General features: G+C 45.4%; 2 long non-coding RNA genes across 2 annotated transcripts; both read left to right on the forward strand.

Moving 5' to 3' along the window:
- The first annotated feature begins 1,626 nt into the window (after positions 1-1,626).
- LOC141727332 (uncharacterized) lies at positions 1,627-9,019 on the forward strand. The gene is made up of 7 exons (XR_012578348.1): positions 1,627-2,665; positions 3,060-3,152; positions 3,301-5,644; positions 7,238-7,302; positions 7,921-7,984; positions 8,682-8,757; positions 8,876-9,019. It is a non-coding gene; the product is annotated as an uncharacterized LOC141727332 (long non-coding RNA).
- A 10,265-nt stretch (positions 9,020-19,284) lies between these two features.
- LOC141727338 (uncharacterized) lies at positions 19,285-21,467 on the forward strand. The gene is made up of 2 exons (XR_012578355.1): positions 19,285-21,079; positions 21,183-21,467. It is a non-coding gene; the product is annotated as an uncharacterized LOC141727338 (long non-coding RNA).
- The last annotated feature ends 618 nt before the right edge of the window (positions 21,468-22,085 follow it).

Raw genomic sequence — 22,085 nt, forward strand, 5'->3', positions numbered from 1 at the left:
CCAGCCTTGGCTGAGGGGCTTCATTCCCTCTCTGGGATGTGCTGGGGTAGGAGTTCTCCTCTCATTTCAGTGAAGAGGCTCTTTCAGCTCATCTCAGCTTGTTTCCAGCAGGTGTTTCTGGGCATCTAAAGCAGCAGAGGCTTGGAAGAGACTGTGAAGAAAACAGCATGGAATACAGGGAGTATGTAGGTTCACAATTTTGGGTTTTGTGTTTAGGGGTGTTAAATCACCTTTGTAATTTCTGGTTTTGTTCTTGTTTTGTTTTTAATTGTTTTTAGGAGGAGCACGCCTTTCAGAGATTCCAGGTTGTGTCAAGGACAACACTTTTTGCAGCAGATTCATCGTGTCTCAGGAGGGATCTGCCCAGTGTCAAGGATGCTGTTTGAGATTGAGGCTTCAGGTGAGTTGAGGATTGTGAGTGGGAGAGGGAGGGTGAGCAGGTATCCAGTTAGGAGTTCTTGGGAGGGGGTTTGCAGGCAGCAGGGTGAGAAAGGGTGTTTATTTGTTTATTTGAGGGCCCCCCTCCCCACAAGGCTTCTAGCAGAGGCATTCCCATGTCTTAGAGCACACAGAGTCATCCAGTGCACTCACAGGAATGCCATTTAACTTTGCCTTTCTCTAACCCAGGTGCCAGCCCTAATAAAGGCCACAGCCTTGGAATCAGGATGAAGCTGGAGCCTGAGGGAGCCAGGCACACTCAGGAGAGGGCAAGTAGCTGACTGGCTGGGATTTGGCCCGCATAACTCTGGACTCATTCTTTGGTTTTGGTTTTCTTTATTGTAGCTGACCGAGAGGCTCACAGGCCATCACGAGGCTCTCTGAAGCAGACTCATTTCAGGTGCAACGTGGATTCCCATCACCGATCATCCAGAAGATAAGTTGGGAGCCACGGCCTGGAGATGGGGGTGTAGCAGGTTGGGAGTTCTTGGGACAGATTTAAAAATTAGCGGAGGGAAAAGCAAACTTGTCCAAGGGCCTCTTAGGACAGCTAAAGGGAGAGGCTCTACTTTTGATGGCAGCTTTCAGGCGGGCAGTGCAGAACAGCTCTGGTTTGTGTCGTGGTTTCCGGTGTGCCGTGTTCCCTAGTGTGTCTTTGGGGTCCCTTTTGCCTTCTTCCCTCGAGGCCCTCACCACAAGCATGATGTGTGGTGTTTGATGTCCCCCTGTTTGTCACGTTCTGTGTCACGGGTGTCTGCACACATATGGGTGCCGGAGCTGTTCTGCCCTGCCGCATGGCCAGCTGCAATGGGACAAGCCCTGGGGAGTGTAAATTTGTAATGGGGGCTGTACTTGGGCTCTAGATGCTATTCCTAGATGGATCTGAGGTCTTTGCAGCTTGTGAGTTATCCTGGTGGTGTTTGACACATGTTCTAACTTTCTTTCAGGTGCAGATGCATTGCATCCATGGCAGAGGGTCAGAGTTAGCAGGTGCCGGGCCTTCCTAGGAGCACGGTGAGTAGCAGACTGGTGGGGTTTTGGCCGATGGGGTGCCAAGATCAGGCACTGATGTTTGGTTCTCTTTACTCTAGCTGTCTGAGAGACACCAGCCCGGTGACAGCAGGACCTTCCCAGCTGACGAGGTGGCCTTTCTTTGCACCTGGCACGGACCGGCATCGCCAGATGTCTGAGAGATAAGTAGAGGGCTATGACCCACAGAGGGGATGAAGGCAGGGTGCTGGTTTGGGAATTACTGGGAGGGGTTTTTGAGTCCAATTTGGCGGTGGGGGGGTGTCCATGAAGTGGCCCCTTAGGCCCCATGAAAGCCAAGTCTCACCTTTGATCACAGTGCTGAGGTGTTCAGGGCAGAGCAGTCCCGGTGTGTCTGGTGTCACTTGTCTGCTGTGCATTATGTGTTGTTTGTGTATCTCCTGTCTTTTACCTTAGCGCATTGAGGGGCCTGTCAGAAACCTTGGCATCATTGTTAGCATCTGTGATCTCTGCATTCCTTGGCCTGGCACCCAGGCCATAGAACTTTTGACTCGGGAGCTCAGACAGGCATCAGACTCTCTTCTGTCTTTGGAAGCATCCAATCAGATGTCTTGTCAGGTCTTGTTCTGAGCTGTATGGACAGCTGTGCCCCACCTGGATCCATTATGGTGGATTAGGGCTTGAAAGAGTGTGAGGGCAGGCAGAGGATTCTGACCATAGGATTCCTAGGCATCCATCTTTACTGTTCTTGGAATCAATCATTCAGTTAGCATCTTCTTCCTGCAGTGTTCTCTGAGCCTCATCAGCTCACCGTCAGTTTGAACTCAGTCATCTCCTTTTGCATTCTCTCAGTCCTTGCAGCCCTTTTCCTTATCTAGAGGTTTCTGTCTGTTTTGTGTCCCTGATGTCTGTCACGTCCTGTCCTGTGTCAGGGGTGTCAGCACACATTTGTGCCGGGGCTGCTCTGCCCTGCCGCATAGCCTGGTGCGATAGGAGAGGGCCCGGGGACTTGGAATGTGTAATGTGGGGTGTAGTTGGACTCCAGATGGGATTTGTAGATAGACACAGGACATCTGGAACTCTTAAGGTATCCTGCCTCCCTTTGACTTTTGTCCTGACTTTGTTTCAGATGCACCTCCTCAGGTGACTGCAGTGGTTCTCTCGGTTCTATCTTCTCAAAGGATGTAGGTCTCAAGAATTCATCTTCCAGAAGTTATCTCCAGTCCTGGCTTGTGTTGTATGTACCTGTGGTGGCTTATGTTGTATGTACCTATACCATGTGTATCTATGTTGGATTATACGGTGTGTACTCACATTCTGTGTACCTCTGTTGGCTTGTACTGTGTGTACTTACACAGCATGTAAGTGCGTTACCCTTTATTGTGTATACTTACACCCTGTGTACACTTGCAGTGTTTGCCTCAGCTGATACTGTCTGTACTTACATTGTGCCACTTATGATCGCAGCTGCCCTGCCCTGGCACGTAGTCACAGTTAGGTAGAACAGTTATAAAAGCTTTACTGTTCATCTGTCTTTTGTGGGATTTTGGGTAGATAATTTATTGGTCCAGAGTGGGGACAAGTCCTAGCTGTCAGATAGCCACTCGTTGACCCTTCCTGTTGTCTCACAGGTCCCCGAGGCTGCTGATTTCCCCAGGGTCTGCCATTTACTTCAAGGAGCAGCAGCCAGAAGATGTGTCACAGCACGTTCTTCAGCGTCTCAGGTAAGGGCCGCAGTGAGCGTGTAAGTGGCAAGAGTGTGTCAGTGTGTGTGAGAGCACGTGGCTGTGTCTGTCTGTGTCTGCTCGTCTCTGCATGTGTGGGCACATGCTGACTGGATTTAACCTTGTGTATATGACTTTTGCTTTTCAGGTTTTGCAACTCATTTTTAAAGTTAGAATAAAAAATCCTCAGCCGGGTTATATTGTATGTACTGACATGGAATGTACCCATGTTGGCTTAAAACCCAGTAAAACAGACGAAGATGGGTAAGAAAAAACCCAGAAAAAAACCCCAACAAGATGGGCAAGAAAAAAACCCAGAAAAGAACCCGAAGACGGGCAAGAAAAAACCCAGAAAAAAACCCCGAAGATGGGCATGAGGAAACCCAGAAAAAACCCCCAAGATGGGCAAGAAAAAACCCAGAAAAAAACCCCGAAGATGGGCATGAAGAAACCCAGAAAAAACCCCCAAGATGGGCAAGAAAAAACCCAGAGAAAACCCAGAAAAACAATTCCAAGAAGGGCAAGAAAAGACCTGGAAAACACCCAGAAAAAATCGCAACCAAAGTCTAAATATATAAATGTCTTTCACATATAGAGAGAATTGTTAAATTATTTAAAATACAAAATAACATAAATCAATGTCTGCATATAAGATCCATAATACCAGTAATACTGTATATATCTTATTATAGTGTATTATAGGAAATAGATATAAATAAATTTATATCAATTTTATGTTTATCATATCTATCATTTGTTATATATTACACCATATTGATATAAGTTTTTTAAAGCAGTTTAACATAAAGGGGGGTTTTGTTTATTATTTGGCAAAAGCAGGGGTTTTAGTACAAAAATGATAAATACAAATAATATAAAGGTAGAAATCTAAGTATAGAAACAGATCATAAATAGCTAAAGGCTAATATAAAATTAAAAATCTAAGATAAAATAAGTTGTAGCAGCAGATATGGTACATAATTTAAAAAATAATTTATTTCTATTATTTGAATAGGACACATATTATATATCATGATTAATATAATGCTTAAATATAAACTATAAATATAAATGGGAATATAGTCATGCAAGCTATAAATATAAAAATATTTCAATATAGTTTAAAAGAATAGAGCTTTTTTGTATTTGTTTAGTTAGTATGGGATTTTTATTTTAAATAATTAAAATTACATTTCTATCATGCTTTTAACATAGAAATATACAATAAATATAGAAAGATTTTTTTAAAACCACAAAATATAAATAAATAGAAACAGTAGGAATACACAGAATATATTTTATAAATTACATGCTACATCAATGTCCACTATAAATATGCATGTGAATATAAATACGAAAAATAGGACTATCAAATTGATTTTAATAGGATTTTAAACCAAGGCGGTTTGTTTGGTTCTGGTCGGATAAGAGGCAGGTTTTTGGCATTTATTTCAGAGCAGTTTTTGTCTGGGGTCGCCCCTGTTCTTTTTTGCCGCCGTCGCTGCCCGCAGCCCCGAGGCGCGCTGCGCCCCCGTCTGGGGCGGGCGGCAGTGCTGCCGCCTTGTGGGCAGAGCGCGGTACTGCAGGCGTGCGCCGACAGGCAGGCGAGAGGCCGCCATGTTGGGAGCGGCGTGTCGCGGGTGTCTCGGACTTTTCGTTGACCTTCTCGAGATGGCGGGGAAGTGGAGGACCCCGGTGGGTGTAAGTGAACTGCCTGCATGGAATACCGACGTCATGGCGGCCCCGACGGATTTTTCTGTGGCGTTTGAAGCGTATCCGATACATGCTGTGGGCTCAGCGTCGCCGCGAGCTGGCGTATTTTTGCGGGTTTGTGAAAGGCATCTGGATAAACCTTCCCTCTGTGCTCCGGGGTCCTCTCATGCCCGCTCTCCCGCCCTCAGCGAGCCGAGGATGGCCGAAAAATCCCGACTTGAACCGAAGAGCCGAGTGTTGACGAAAACAGCCGAGTTTACCCGAAGAGCCGAGTGTAGCCGAAAATAGCCGAGTTTACCCGAAGAGCCGAGTGTAGCCGAAAATAGCCGAGTTTACCCGAAGAGCCGAGTGTAGCCGAAAACAGCCGAGTTTACCCGAAGAGCCGAGTGTAGCCGAAAACAGCCGAGTTTACCCGAAGAGCGAGTGTAGCCGAAACCAGCCGAGTTTACACCAAGAGCCGATGATAGCCGACTGGAACCGATAGCCGAGTGGAGCCGACACTGGCCGCATTTAGAGAATGTGCTGAATATGACCGAGTTTAGCCGCACCGTGCCGAGTTGGGCCGAAGAGCCGAACTGAAACAAGTTTAGACCAAGAGCCGAACCAAGCCGAATTGAGCCGAGTTTCATTAAACAGAACCGAAGGACGCCGCAGCGCTCTCCCTGCAGGTCTCCGTGGCACACGGCAGGGGGCGCTGTTCCTGCAGTGCGCCGGGACAGACGGCAGGGAGCGCTGGGGCTGCAGTTCGCCGGCGCACACGGCAGGGGGCGCTGTATAAAGTAAGTATAAAATATCAACTCTCTATAAGAAGGAATAAAAGCTCTATGTCATGTGCAGCAGTAGAAAATTTCAGGCTCCCAGGGAATAAATATTTTTCTTTAAATCATTTTCGTTTTGGAGGTTTTTTTTACTCCCAGGTAGCCTGAAACTTTCTACTGCTGCTTTTTTACTCTAAAGCTAGAAAGGAAAACCAAGATCAGAAATAGAAAAAAGGGAAGGGAAGGAAAGGAAAGGAATCAGGAGCACCAGAGGGAAGGGAACGGGTGAAAAGCATAGTGAAAAAGGAAAAAAGAGTTGGAGCGAAAAAGAGAGGGCATTCGGAAGGAGCGTTGCTGCCTCAGGTCCTTCCCCGCCCTGGGGCGAAGGACCCGTTTGATGCCCGGGAGGGACTGCAGCTCCCGGTGGCGGAGGACGAAGCAGTGGCTGTCAGCCCGAGACTACAACTCCCGGCAGGCCCTGCTGCCGGCGAGGCGTGTGACGCAACGGCTGACGCGGCACAGGAGTGGCTGGCGTGCCAGGCGGCCGCGCGGGGCTGTGCGCGGGCAGCTCCCGGCGCCTCTCTCGCGCGGGACGGCGCCGCGGCAGCGACGCTGGAGGGGCGAAACCTCCGTCTGGCCGCCCGCACGGAGCTGAGCAGCGCGGAAGGGGCGTCGGTCCGGTTCTTCGGCCTTACTAAGCGGTAGCGATGGCGGAGGGCGAGGCGGTGCTTTGCTGCCGCGGGCCGGGAGCTGCAGGAGCCGCCCCCGGCGAGCGGCGCCGGTCGCTCCCGCGGTCCCGGTGGGGCGGCTGCCCTCAGGCTGGCGGAGGCGCAGCAGCCCCCGAGCTGCAGCCGTCTCCCTCGGGCTGCTGCCGGTGCTGCGGGCGGAGGCGGCTCCGCCGCGTGTTGGGCGTTGCGAGCAGAGAGCGCTGCGATATCGCCGGAATGACTGGGCTGCTGCCTGCGCTAGTGCTCGAGGCTCTTTCTGCCATGCAAACGGATGGAGCGGCGCTGAGCGGTAAAGCCAGAGATGGCCGGGAGAATGCCCAGCGCAGGGAGCAGGCGGGCTGTATCCTTCCGATGGCACAGGTGCGATCTGCAAACTCATCCCCTTCTGCCCCTGCCCTCCCCAGCCCCAGGGAAAGTGCTTTCCAGCATTGTCGGGCTTCTGAAAGACAAAACTTGTGATTTGACACTAGCATCCAGAAAAGGTTTCTGTCTAGATTAGCAAATGCCTAAATTGTTCTTGGTTACATCCCATGACCGGTTTTAGGCAGTGACTTTATACTGCTTTTAGGATTTTCTTGTACCAAGGTGAGAAAATAGGCAGGTCTGATAGTGGTTTCAGTTTTTTCTACTTCACGTTCCATGAGATTCTTTTATCCAAGCACTTGTTTTAAAATTGTACTGTAGGCGTTTATGGTTCACTTTTTTTTTCTTTGCAGCACCCGTGACTTTTTTTTTTTCTCTAAATCGGGAGTAAATGTAGCTGAGTAAAATGACCTTGGTTTTCTTCTTTCTTTTTCAACTGAGTTGTTTTTATTAAAAATCCTATTTGAATATGTAGAAAAAGTGGGTATGTCCTGTAATATATCCTAGCTTTTCTTGTTTACAGGGTACTCAGAAAATATGTCTCCCTTAGAGTCCCACAGAAACGTTCTCAGTGCGATCTCTATCAAGGTATGCATTTACAAATAAGTGATCCCTTTAGATATTTGACTGTGTACCTTTTCCTGTAATTCAGAGCTTGCGTTCCGTGGCTTTTATGATAAACCTATAAAACATGTAAAAATGGTTTTGCACGTCTTAATTGTTGCAGGCAGCACTAAGTGGATTTAGAGCCTGTTCTTGACAAGACAAAGGGAAAAAGTGTGACTTTGATGCTGAACTTGTCATTTTTCATTGGACTTGTCTTTAATTATTCAGGAATAGAGAGAACTAGAAAAAGAGAGAAATAGAATTGGTTATTGAGCACTCCTCAAATGCTCACCCTGATTCAGTGCAGAGCCGAAGTGAAGGGTGATGGAACAGAGCTCTGTGCTTTAGAAGGAAATAAATTTAAACCTGACCTCCACACAGTGTCTCACTAACTTCTGTTGTTTTAAAATACCAAATACGTTTAGGAAGTGTTGGAAGTTAGTATTTTGGGAAAGAAATGGCAGTTCCACAGAACATTGCATTTAACAGAGGCTCTCGGAACGATTCATGTTGTAACTGCTGTCACTGCAATCGGTTGGTGGTTCAGCCTTGAAATGTGCACTTGCCCTTCTATAAAGCACTGTTTTGTTTGTCTTTCAGTGCTATGAGTCTTGATAAATTGGAGAAGAGCCCAAGAGAAATTTTTCCTCCCTTGATATAAAAGGTAGGAAGTGACTTTTTTTGGTTTGGTTCTTTTTCTTTATTATTTTCTGGAAATAAAAGTAATTAAGTATAGGTACGACTGGTTTGTTTCTTCCAGTAGCAGGTGATAATAATAGTAGTAGTAATAGTAAAAATAATAATAGAAATAATAATAATAGTAATGTAATACTACTTAAACTGTCTTTATCCATTGCACTGGCCATTTCAAATCAAAACTTGTAAACACAAATCAAACCATCATCCTTGTAGAATCTTTCACAGCAGTGGGCTAAAGATCCTGGTTTTGTTGACAGGATTTATCGGTTCTGGAAGAACAAGAGGGAAGTACAAGCCTAACTACTTCTAGCTCACAGACCCGCCCAGTGAATACAGCTTTGTATTTTGATGGGCTTGTGATGACTTTGAAATCAATTGCTCATTACAGTAAAAAAAAAATAATGTTTTTTTGAACGTGACAGCAGAAATAACTTTCAGTACCAACTTAATAATAATAGATCGCCAATTTAAGTTAAAAATTCATGCTATACTATCAAAATTTAAAGGTAAAATATTATGTATCAGGTGATGGTATAAAGTGTATGTTCTAATGTGTAGGATGTATGCAAAGATACATACATACCTGAAAGTCCTTAGAGGAAACAAATTTTTATGTCTGCTGTTTGACTGTTTATCATACAATATTTGGTTTTATTTCCCAGGGATCGGTGAATTTTAACTTTGGAGTCCTCTATGCTAAGGATGCTCGGCTTACAGATGATGAAATGTTCAGTAATGGTGAGTTTTTCACCTTCTCTTTAATTGCTATGCTGATCTGAATAAGAAAAAAACAAAAGCAAGAGAAAAAAAAAAGGATGGTTTATTATTTTTTACGCTGTTATGTTTGTTTCCTCAGTATTTGCTGCAGCTCTGCCTACCCAAACTTTGGGTTCCTTCTGTCCCACTGGGAGTCGCCTGATTTGGTTGCATCTGGTGAAATTCACCCTGAGACCTTGGAGAACCAGCTCAAACTACGTGAGAGCCATTTGCAGTTCTCTCCAGACACCTGGAGAATGGGTGATGCTTCTGAGGATCTGGCAAGTGTACTTCTATCAAAACTCAGTCTGTGAAATTTCTGGGGAAAACCCTTCTGTGTACCGAAGGGTTCAAACTCTGGTGAGGATCCAGTTATCAGGTGCTCACCTGCATGGTTCCAGCTCTTAAAGCGAACACTTGTACTCTTGCCCTGTAGTTTATATCAACTGTATTTTTGTTATTTTGCAAGATTTCACGGCTTTGCAAAATATTGTCCATTTGACTCTTTGGAACCTGTCAGATCGTTCTTTGGTGCAGCACCACCTCATGGGACACTTGGCTGCTGTCCTGAAGGGGTTGGGCGTAAATCCTGGAGGGTTTATAAGTCTTCTGTCCCCAGGGAGCTATCGTGCTTTGTTTGCTTTTGTTCTGTTTGTTAGGCGCTGCTTCTCACTGGAAGTATGAATTTCAAACTACCCTGTTCTTTTTTTAACTGTTTTCCTGGTTCTCTCCCTACGGCAGGGAAAGACTCTCGTGTCCTTGTCGTCAGGCTCGGTGCTGTCCAAGAAGATACAGAGACTAAAAAAATCATAAGAAGCAAAATATGACTGCAGGGAAAACAAGCTGGAGAGAACAAAAGGTGGTATTGTTATCCTTACCCTCTATTAGAAACATCCACTGTGCTTTGATGTGGTAGCTGCCAGGGGCTTGTTAGCTCTTTGTAGGCAGGTGTGGGTGTTCACTTGTAGGTTTTTTCTCTGGACAAGTCAATTCAATCTTTGCTAAGCTTATATTTGCAGATTACTCTCTAGCACAGTCCAGCATGACATTTTTGAATGTTGTAAAAATACCATGTTACTTGGAAATTGCTAATGATGAGAAGCCTTAGGGAAAAAGAAGATTTCAGGGTTGGAAGATGTGAGAAGAATTTTGTGGGGATGTTAGACTGAAATAAAGTGCACTTGAAGCTGGACTGGCACGCTGGCAGATCCCCTATTAAAGAGTAGTGCTTAAATTAGCCTGGGGGTTGCCCATTGTTTCTGTAGAAATCAATGTTTCCTGGTATTCAGAAGTAAGCTGCTTTGAAAAGCTGGAAGGTGCAGTATAGTGACAATCCGTGTGCTTTGGATTAAAAGTAGATTTCAGAAGGGTGATAGGCTTTTGTCTTTTCCTAGAAGTCGATGTAATTCTATCGAGGAGTTTTTAATTCTGTGTTGCCATGTCATCCCTCAGAGCCCTGTCGTACTAATCGTCATACAGGTGCAAAACAAAACATCAGACCCTGTCCCAGCCACTTAGAGCCCTGAACACGATTTCCTCGGGCTGCCATTTGTGTGCCATCGGTACTCACCACGGAAGCGAGCCGGGGATGTTGCAGCTGTTGGGAACAAACCGCTTCTCGTCACACAGAAATGGAATTCGGACGACGCCTCGGCCAGCCCCTCTCTGCCGTCGTCTCCTGAATCTGCAGCAGAGCAGTTCCAGTCCGTCCGGGTACGTGTAATCCAGCTCCTGACGATCTGAGCACACGGAGCAGCGCTCAGCTGCCGTGGGGGCTCAGGGAAGGCAGAGTGTGCATTGTCATCTTCCTGAACCTACGGACAAATCAAAGTGAGAAGCCACAGGTTGGAAATCACTCGCATATATGCTAAATAAAACTTGCAGATTTTTTTAAGAATTGTTTCTGCTTGTTCTTTGTTGTGCTTCAGCACTTACAAAACCTCCCTTTAAAATCAGTTCAGTTCATCAGTTGAACCTTTGTTTGCAGACCCTCACTGAGCAGAATTTGTTGCAGACTCAGTGCACGCTGCGCTGGAGTGTGAGGAGCTCAGTGCACTGCCAGGAGTGTGAGGAGCTCATGTGTGCTACTTTTTGCTTTAGGACGCTCTAAGGTATTTATTCCTTTTGGGATACATGATGAGAATTCCCAAGAGAGGTAGTTATAAGGTATGATATTGGGAAAAAGCCTGTGTGGTTGGAATGTTGTTGCTGTCAAAAGTTAATTTTTTCTTAGCCAGTAGTTAGCTTTTTGCTTTATTTTTGTGGTAGCAGTATTTTATTGTTTAAAAAATTGCTTCAAAATTACTTGAGTGGCTGGCCATTGGTACCTTGTTCAGATTTGCCTATTTGCTTGTAGCTAAAAAGTTCACATCTTGTTTATCCTTCTATTTAAAAAACTGCTGCCCAGCCAACTAATAACTGAATATCTATCTGTCTGGGAGACGGGGAGAGGATTTAGGTAATGTCTTTGTTTCCAGAAAAAAGTTCCTGTGTATTTTCTAAATAGAGGAGAGGGCGGTGAAGACTCGGGGCTCTGATGCCATTGGGGCACCCCAAGGTCCCCAGGAGAGGAAGCCCCACTGGGGTGCAGGAGCAGGTGTGTTCTCATGTAATCTAGAATAAATTACAAATATAAACATGAAAATTGTAATCATGAAAATATTTTTTTAAATAGCTAAATAAAGCGGGGTTTTTTTATTTGTCAATAGGCAGGGTTTTGATTGTAAAAATTATAAATACAAACAATATAAATGTAGAAATCTAAGTATAGGAATATATCATAAATAAACACAGATATATATATATAAAGTTTAAAAACAAGAAAAAATTAGTTGTAGCAGTAGATATGACACATAATATAAATAATAATTTAAATACATTTCTAGAACTTTACCTATATTATATATAATTAATACACTGCATCAAAAGAAACTATAAATATGAATGGGAATATAATTATACTAAGTATAAAAATATTTCAATCTCGTTTAAAAGAAGGTGGTTTTTTTTATTTATTTGGTTAGAGACGGGGTTTTTATTTGGAATAATAGAAGTATTATAGAAGTATAAATCTAAATATAGAAATATACAATCTATAGAGAAAGATATTTGTGAAAACACGAGCGAACGACGCCTCCTTCGGCCGAATGGAACGAGCTCAGCCGAAGCAAGGCGAGACCGGCCGAACCCGACGGCCTCGAGCGAACCGAGGCCAGGCTTGCGAGGCTGCCTGAACGGAGCCGAGCTCAGGCGAACCGAGCCCGCTGCTCTCGTGCGCGCTAATTAGCGCGAGTGCGGTCACCGCCTAATGAGCCCCTGTGCCGCCCCGCGCTCCCGGTCGTGTCCGTGCGATGGGCGGGCCGCCGGCGGGACGCGGCAGCAGGAGAGCCCCGAGCCGGGCGCGTTTAACGTGAGGCGGCGCCGCTTGCCCGCCCTCAGGGAGCCGAGCCGAGCCGAGGCGCGCCGAACGCACAGAGCGGCTCCGAGTTCGGCCGAAGCGAGCCGAGCACACAGAGCGACTCCGAGTTCGGCCGAAGCGAGCCGAGGCGCGCCGAGCGCACAGAGAGGCTCCGAGTTCGGCCGAAGCGAGCCGAGCCGCGCCGAGCGCACGGAAAGGCTCCGAGTTCGGCCGAAGCGAGCCGAGCCGCGCCGAGCGCACAGAGCGGCTCCGAGTTCGGCTGAATGAAGCCGAGCCGCGCTGAATGTACAGAGCGGCTCCGAGTTCGGCCGAAGCGAGCCGAGGCGCGCCGCGCCGTGCGCACAGAGTGGCTCCGAGTTCGGCTGAATAAAGCCGAGCCGCGCCGAGCGCACAGAGCGGCTCCGAGTTCGGCCGAGGCGCGCCGAGCGCACAGCGCGGCTCCGAGTTCGGCGGAAGCGAGCCGAGCCGAGCCGCGCCGAGCGCACAGAGCGGCTCCGAGTTCGGCTGAATGAAGCCGAGCCCCGCCGAACGTACAGAGCAGCTCCGAGTTCGGCGGAAGCGAGCCGAACGAGCCGAGCCGCGCCGAGCGCACGGAGAGGCTCCGAGTTCAGCCGAATGAAGCCGAGCCGCGCCGAGCGCACAGAGCGGCTCCGAGTTCGGCCGAAGCGAGCCGAGCCGCGCCGAAGAGGCGCATCCAGCCGAATGCAGCCGACAATAGCCGAGTTTAGCCGATTACAGCCCAATTTAGCCGAGCACTTAAGTTATTCTGCAGCCCTTTGACTTTTGTCCTGACTTTTTTTCAGGTGCACCTCCTCAGGTGACTGCAGCAGTTCCTTAGGTTCCATCTTCTCAAAGGGTACAGGGCTCAAGAATTCGTCTTCCAGAGAGTTATCTCAAGTCCTGGCTTGTATTGTATTTGCCTATGTTGGCTTATGTTGTATGTACCTCTATTGTGTGTACCTATGCTGGCTTATACTGTATGTACTTATACTGTATGTACCTATGTTGGTTTATACTATATGTACTTACATTGGATGTACCTATATTGGTTTATATTGTGTGTACCTCTGTTGGTTTACACTGTATGTAAGTGTGTCACCTTACATTGTGTGTACTTACGCTCTGTTTACACTTGCACTCTTTACCTCAGCCTATATTGTACGTACTTATATTGTACCACTTACGATCAGAGCTGCCCTGCCCTGGCACGTAGTCACAGTTAGGTAGAACAGTTATAGAAATTTTACTCTTCATCTGTCTTATATCTTATTGTAGTGTATTATAGGAAATAGATATAAATAAATTTATATCAATTTTATGTTTATCATATCTATCATTTCTTATATATTACACCATATTGATATAAGTTTTTTAAAGCAGTTTAACATAAAGGGGGGTTTTGTTTTTTATTTGGCAAAAGCAGGGGTTTTAGTACAAAAATGATAGATACAAATAATATAAAGGTAGAAATCTAAGTATAGAAAGAGATCATAAAGAGCAAAAGGCTAATATAAAATTAAAAATCTAAGATAAAATAAGTTGTAGCAGTACATATGGTACATAATTTAAAAAATAATTTATTTCTATTATTTGAATAGGACACATATTATATATCATGATTAATATAATGCTTAAATATAAACTATAAATATAAATGGGAATATAGTCATGCAAGCTATAAATATAAAAATATTTCAATATAGTTTAAAAGAATAGAGCTTTTTTGTATTTGTTTAGTTAGTATGGGATTTTTATTTTAAATAATTAAAATTACATTTCTATCATGCTTTTAACATAGAAATATACAATAAATATAGAAAGATTTTTTTAAATCCACAAAATATAAATAAATAGAAACAGTAGGAATAGACAGAATATATTTTATAAATTACATGCTACATCAATGTCCACTATAAATATGCATGTGAATATAAATACGAAAAATAGGACTATCAAATTGATTTTAATAGGATTTTAAACCAAGGCGGTTTGTTTGGTTCTGGTCGGATAAGAGGCAGGTTTTTGGCATTTATTTCAGAGCAGTTTTTGGCTGGGGTCGCCCCTGTTCTTTTTTGCCGCGGTCGCTGCCCGCAGCCCCGAGGCGCGCTGCGCCCCCGTCTGGGGCGGGCGGCAGTGCTGCCTCCTTGTGGGCAGAGCGCGGTACTGCAGGCGTGCGCCGGCAGGCAGGCGAGAGGCCGCCATGCTGGGAGTGGCGTGTCGCGGGTGTCTCGGACTTTTCGTTGACCTTCTCGAGATGGCGGGGAAGTGGAGGACCCCGGTGGGTGTAAGTGAACTGCCTGCATGGAATACCGACGTCATGGCGGCCCTGACGGATTTTTCTGTGGCGTTTGAAGCGTATCCGATACATGCTGTGGGCTCAGCGTCGCCGCGAGCGGGCGTATTTTTGCGGGTTTGTGACAGGCATCTGGATAAACCTTCCCTCTGTGCTCCGGGGTCCTCTCATGCCCGCTCTCCCGCCCTCAGCGAGCCGAGGACGGCCGAAAAATCCCGACTTGAACCGAAGAGCCGAGTGTTGACGAAAACAGCCGAGTTTACCCGAAGAGCCGAGTGTAGCCGAAAATAGCCGAGTTTACCCGAAGAGCCGAGTGTAGCCGAAAATAGCCGAGTTTACCCGAAGAGCCGAGTGTTGCCGAAAATAGCCGAGTTTACCCGAAGAGCCGAGTGTAGCCGAAAATAGCCGAGTTTGCCCGAAGAGCCGAGTGTAGCCGAAAACAGCCGAGTTTGCCCGAAGAGCCGAGTGTAGCCGAAAACAGCCGAGTTTACCCGAAGAGCGAGTGTAGCCGAAAACAGCCCAAGAGCCGATGATAGCCGACTGGAACCGATAGCCGAGTGGAGCCGACACTGGCCGCATTTAGAGAATGTGCTGAATATGACCGAGTTTAGCCGCACCGTGCCGAGTTGGGCCGAAGAGCCGAACTGAAACGAGTTTAGACCAAGAGCCGAACCAAGCCGAATTGAGCCGAGTTTCATTAAACAGAACCGAAGGACGCCGCAGCGCTCTCCCTGCAGGTCTCCGGATCACACGGCAGGGGGCGCTGTATAAAGTAAGTATAAAATATCAACTATCTATAAGAAGGAATAAAAGCTCTATGTCACGTACAGCAGTAGAAAATTTCAGGCTCCCAGGGAGTAAATAGTTTTCTTTACATCATTTTCGTTTTGCAGTTTTTTTTTTACTGCCAGGTAGCCCGAAAGTTTTTAGTGCTGCTTTTTTATTCTAAAGCTAGAAAGGAAAACCAAGATTAGACATACAGGGAAAGAAAGAAAGAAAAGGAAAACAAGAAAATAAGGAAAGGAACTGAAATGAAGAAAGGAAGAAGGATAGGAAGGCAGGAAGGAAGGAAGGCAGGCAGGCCAAAAAAAAAACCAAGGAGGGCAAGGAGAAACGCAGGGAAAAAAAAAAAAAGAAAAAAAAAGAAGAAAAAAAAAAAAAGGATAAAGACTTCGAGATGCTCAAGAAAAAACACAGAAAAAATCCCCAAGATGGGCAAGAAATAAACGAGAAAAAATAAAACAAGATGGACGAGAAAAACCCCGATAAAAGAAAACAGAAAAAATAATCCCAAAATGGGCAAGAAATAAAATCAGAAAAAAAAAAAAAAAAAAAAAAAAAAAAACAAGATGGGGACGAAAATTTCCGGAAAAAAACCCAGAAAGAAACAGAAAAAAAATTCCAAGATGGGCAAGATGAAACGAAGAAAAGAACCCAAGAAATGCCAGAAAAAGTCAAGGAAAAAGGGAGGAAAAGCCCCAAGAAACAAGGCAAGAAAGAGAGGCAATAGAGGGCACAAAAAAGGTAAGAGAAAACCCAAGAAATGCCAGGAAAAGGTACGAAAATGGTTCTGCCAGGTGCGATCAAGGTGAGCGGGTTCAGTCTCAGGTACAGGAGATGAACAAGTGTCAGATTAGCTCGGGGCACTGCTGTGCAATGCAGCCGTGACAGGATTTATGTTTAAATATAGTTTAAATGAATTGGGGATTGTTTGGTTTTCATTGGGGTATAGGCTGGAGATTTCATAAAAGGTATAAAAATAGAAATCCAATTATATCCTATATATCTCGATATCAATAAATATTTAATATACGTAAATATAAGGAAAAGAAATATGTTGTGTAAAAAGAATATATCTATTATTATATAAAAAGGTATTCTCTCCAATCTATAAGATATCTATAAATATAATAAATGAAAATTACAAATGTAAATGTGAATAGAATTACGACAAACAAAATTATTTTTAAAATTTTAAATGTGGTTTAAATAAAGGGGTGTCTTTGGTTTTTCTTTCGTTAGAGGCAGGGGTTTTTATATAAATAATATAAGTACAATAGAAATCTAAATTGGCACAGAGAAATATATAATAAAAATCTAAAGATGTAATACTAAACTATGAATTTAAAAAGAAATAGAAATAGAAATCTATGTAAGTAACATGAAGAGATGTAATATACAATATAGTAAATATTATACAGTAATATAAATTCTAAATCTAAAAGCGAATATAAATGTGACAAATAGATGATGGGGGCTCGGAGCAGCCCAGGTGTGAGTGTGAGGATGATGAGGGGCTCGGAGCAGCCCAGGTGTGAGTGTGAGGATGATGAGGGCTCGGAGCAGCCCAGGTGTGAGCTGTGAGGATGATGAGGGGGTGGCTCTTGCCCCGGGCGGTTTTAACGGGGGGAGAGTTTGCCTCTGTACATTTTTGCATGGAGCTGCTGAGTGGAGGGGTTTGTGCCGAGGGACGAATCTTTGTGCCGGGGAGCAGCAGCCGACCAGGTGAGCCCGTGTGGGTTTGGAGCGGGGAATTTTGTCCTTCCCCTTTGCAATTTCATCTTGCCAGTCCCTCCCCGCTTCCCCAGGAGCAGAAATGGAGCTTATGAGGACGAAAGGGATTAAGGAGGAGGAAGCAGCTCCTCTTCTTTTATTGTCTGCGTTTGAACTGAGGGGATCCCTCTTCACTTGTGGTTTTAAGGGCGTTGATTGCAGGAAAAGCTGCCTTTTCCAGGCTGTTGGGGGTATCCCGGGGGTGACAGGGAATCCCTGCGTTCCATTTGAAGGGGAATGGGAAAAGTATTCTTGTGGTGTTATGGGTTTGGTTTGAAGGCAGCCACCCCATTTTCATCACCCTAGGGTTGAAATGGAGGGGGCAGCCGTGGTGTCCCTCCTTTTCAAGGCTTTGAATGGAGGTGGAAATGGCCCTTTGCCATCAGTCGAAGGCTTTCATTTGAGGAGCGCCCCTTCTTTTGTGCTCTCGTAGGGGACGAACGTGAAGGGGAGAGGACACTTCTTTGCCCTTGTTGAAGGGAGGCGAGCCCCGCCTGCGGCGTCAGTTTCGGGGTTCGGTTGCGGGAAGCTGCAGCTGTGGCAGCCTTTGCAGGGCTGCAAGGGGGCCGTGCCGCTGCATGGGAGGGCGCTTGTGGTGGCCGCGGCCCGGGCCGGAACGTTGCCGCTCGGGAGCGGCGCTGGCACGGCCCGGGGAGCTGCCGGGGCGCACGGGGGATTTGGCGCGGCCGGGCCGGCCAAGGGCGGCGGTGGCGGAGCCGCGCCGGTGCGAGCCGAGGGAGCCGCGCCGGGCCGGCCAAGGGCGGCAGAGGCGGCGCGGGCGCTGCTGCGGCGGCCCGGGCGGTGCCGGCCGCTCCGGCCGCTCCGGGCGCGGGGCTCGGGCGCCGCCGCCACCCCCGGGCCCGGTGCCGGCCCCGCCGGGCAGGGGCAGCGGGCGCGGCTCTCCGGGCCGGCGCCGGCCCCGCGTGCCGGAGGAGCCGCCGGAGGAGCCGGTCTCCTGGCGGGAGCCGCGCTCCGTCCGGGGCCGGCAGCGAGCGCGGGCTTCGGCTGCTCGCAGTGCTGGGGCGGTGCCGCGGTTCGGAGGCGCTTTTTCGGCATTGATTGCATCGCTGTGTTCGGTTTGCAGCGGGGGTACGCTAAGGGCTACGGTTCTTCCTGACTGCTGCGGTTCTCGGTGCCGGTGGGGATGATAAAGGTTCGTTTCGGATTGGGTTTCGTAGTCGGATATGGTTTTTTTGCCGGGGTATTATGTTTAGAAAGGCGCGCAATGGTTTTTACGGGTCGTAGCGCGAAGCAGCGGTTCGGATTTTAATTCTGTTGAGGTGGCTTTTATTGGCGTGAGCGGGTAGTGTTTGTTTCGGTGGGCTTTTGAGGTAGCGTCGTGTCGTTCATAGCAGCGGGTTTTTAATCTCGAGAATTGCATGTGTGTTTATCGTCTTCCAGGGCTTTTATTTATTTGGTTGGTTTGATTGTAGTGTATGTTTTATGGTTGCGGGTAATTTGGGAGACATTGTTTATGGTTACGTTTGTCTTTAGTCTTTGTGTTCGTTTCTAGGTGTTATTTTTATTTTGATAGCTTGAGGCACTATGGGTTTATTCCGTTGGGAATAATATTTTTGTTGAAAATGAAAGTTTATTCGGTTTTGGGGCTTTTTTTGTTGTTGTTTTTTTTTTTTTAATTATTTTTGTTGTTGTTGTTGTTCTTTCATGTATTTGATTGTTGTTCATCGGTTTTATTTTGGGAATCCGGGTATTTATATGGTGGATCTTTTCAAGTAGTATTGAGTAGTTGTTTTCTTAGTTTTTAGACCTTGAGATTTTTTCTATTTCGTTAAGTAGTTCGGCTGTTATTTTTACAGAGGATTGGTTATTCTTTGAGTTAGTGTAGAGGTAGAATTTTGTTTATTTTTTTTTAGTAACCTTCAGGGTCAGTGGCACTGTTTGTAGTTTAGTAGGTTGGTTTGATTTCGTTTTTTAGTAGTTGTTGTAATTTGCTGTGCGTGTTTCTATAGGGTTTTCTTTTATCTTGGTTCCATTTTTCTGATATGATGAGAATTTGTTATTGAAAAGAGTGTTTTGTGGTTTTTTGGCTGGCAGATTTTTGGCTGTTGGAGGTATCTTGATGTTTTTCGAAGATATTGCTGGCAATTCAATGCTCTTTGTATTGTAATTTTATTTAGGAATTGGATTTCTAATGTAATATTATAACTACATTTAAACAAAACAGATGTGTGGAAATGGGAATAAACCTCTCTTGTTTTTATATATTTGATCTTTTTTAAAATTTTACTTGTAACATAAGTTATTATATGTTACAATAAGATATTATCTTTTTTAATTAGAGTATTGTGTGTATTTATAGATATGTAGATAGAGAATATAAATATAGACACAACCCAACTCAAATATAAATATAGAAATGTGTTTCAAATATATGCAGGTATACATAAAATTTTTAAATAATTGTAAATATAAAATAACATCAATTGATACTACGCATAATACAAGTAATACTGTATATATCTTTTTTAGTATATTATAGGAAATAGATATAAAATAGATATATCAATTGATGTACTATACTTATAAAACAAATGATAGATATGATAATTATAATTATAAAAGTATTTTTCAAGTAGTTGAAAATAAAGGATGGTTTTGTTTTTCATTTGGCAAAAGCAGGGGTTTTAGTATAAAAATTATAAATACAAATAATATAAAGGTAGAAGTCTAAGTATATAAATATATCATAAATAGCTAAAGATTAATATAAAAATTAAAAATAAAGGAAAAAACAAGGTTTAGCAGTAGATATGATACGTAATTTAATAAATAATTTCTCTCTATTATTTGAGCAGGATACATATTATATATATTCTAAATATAATGCATCAATATAAACTAGAAATATAAATGTGTATATAGTCATGCAAGCTCTAAATATAACAATATTTCAGTATAGTTTAAAAGAAGGGGTTTCTGGTATTTATTTAGTTAGAATTGGATTTTTTTTTAAATAATAAAAGTATTTTAGAAATGTAGTTTTAAGCTATAGAAGAACTATATAAGAACTATACAATTAATAGAGAAAGATATTTATAAAAACACAGAGAAATACATATAAACAATAGGAATAGACAGAATATATTGTATAAATTACATGCTACATCAATGTTCACTATAAATATGCGTGTGACTATAAATATGAAAAATAGAAATAAAACTTTTATTTAAACATGGCTTTAAATCAAGGGGGCTTGTTTGACTCTTGCTCGATAGGAGGCAGGTTTTTGGCATTTATTTCAGAGCAGTTTTTGTCTGGGGTCGCCCCTGTTCTTTTTTGCCGCCTTCGCTGCCCGCAGCCCCGAGGCGCGCTGCGCCCCCGTCTGGGGCGGGCGGCAGTGCTGCCTCCTTGTGGGCAGAGCGCGGTACTGCAGCTGTGAGCCGACAGGCAGCCGAGAGGCCGCCGTGTTGGGAGTGGCGTGTCGCGGGTGTCTCGGACTGGCTTGACCTTCTCAAAATGGCGGCCAAAAAGGCGGAGAAAATAGCACACCCCGGTGAGTCTGCCCCCCTGTGTCCAAAGGGCGGTACTGCACCCCCCGAGCCAGCGCCTTGCCTCTCGCCGCTGGGTGCCGGGGGCGGCGGAAGGACGCGGCTGCCGAGCGAAGGAAGTGCGAGGGGCGGGAGCGAGCGGCATCGGAAGAGGGCTGCAGCCCCCGGGCCCGCGCCCGCCACGCTCCAGGCGCTGGGAGCGACCGCGGGCCGGACAATTCCGGCGGGGCGGCCCCGGGCAGGCGGCGCAGGAGGCGGAGCGGGGCCGTGGCTCTCGCCGCCGTCGCTGCCGCCAGCTTTGGAAGGTCGGGCCGGGCGCCCGTCCCGTCCCGCCGGCTCCCGGTCTCTGTAAACTCCTCTGTGGCTTCGCAGGTCCGTGCTGGAGAGTGGGAGAAAGGGCCCTGCTGGTTGCCGTGTCCTCGGTGGGCAGCGAGCTCTGACCTTGGCCGGATGGGCTGCTGAGTAATGGAACAATGGGGATGCGCTTTTATGTATTTAGTGACCTTTACAGATTTCTCTCCCTGCTTCAGGTGAGCGTGCATCATTGCAGGCTTGGGATTGAGTGAAATGCGCTGAGGAAACCAGCTCTGGGGAGGGAAATGCTCTGTTAACATGTGCCTGTTCTTCTGTCAGACTCATCCCAGCAGGACAGCCTGAAGACTGAAAGTGTAAGAAGATGTGGAGGGAAAGAGAGAATCTGACAGGAGCATTGAACGCACAGGTGCACGAATTCTGCTTTTGGCTTGGATTTAAACTCAGAAGTTGTAAGGAATTTGGGAAGGAGAAGGGACATTTCAGAAGGAGAAGGAGTTGTTGTTACAGTCCTGGCAAAATCTTTTGTTCTAGCTGATAAAAGAAGTTAGTTTAAATTAAAAAAAATTTAAAATGTGGGGTTTTTTTCCTTCACTATTATATTCATTGGTGGTATATGGTGTGTTATTTCTTGGTATTATTAACTCTGTGTAAATTGTTTTTTGAGTGAAGCTAACTTTCTGGATGGGTTTTCAGGTAGGAATAGATGGTATTTCAGGTAGGATTAATTTCAATAGGTTTCTTTCATAGACTTCTCATAGGTATTACTGGGATTTTGGTATTGTTTACTGTATGTATAAACATACAGATTTGGTAGGGCCAGCTGGGCTGCTGGAGTTTTGGGTGTGAATTTATTAGATGGCTTTGGTTAAATACAGAATAATTATGTAAGTTAACAGCAAATGACCCAATTTATCCAGCTATGCTACCTAACCACAAAGTTTTATGTCTTACCAGTTTTCTGTTCTTCTGCTCCAAGTAGCTGTTGCAAAAAAGAAAGCACTGTTATTTTTGTGAAGAGTTTTCTTCTATAACAAGCCCTGTACTCCCCTTGAATCTGAGTCAGAGAGGCCAAACAGCTGCAGCTGTTCTGAGGGCTTTTACACCTGGGAGGATTTGCCCCCTTCCTTTTCCTGGGTGCCATGGGAACGAGAGGCGGGCACCATCGGGGGTATATTAACCCCAGCCTTGGCCGAGGGGCTTCATTCCCTCTCTGGGGTGTGC

This window comes from Zonotrichia albicollis (assembly GCF_047830755.1).
Source record: "Zonotrichia albicollis isolate bZonAlb1 chromosome Z unlocalized genomic scaffold, bZonAlb1.hap1 SUPER_Z_unloc_1, whole genome shotgun sequence".
NCBI classification, from domain to species: Eukaryota; Metazoa; Chordata; class Aves; order Passeriformes; family Passerellidae; genus Zonotrichia; species Zonotrichia albicollis.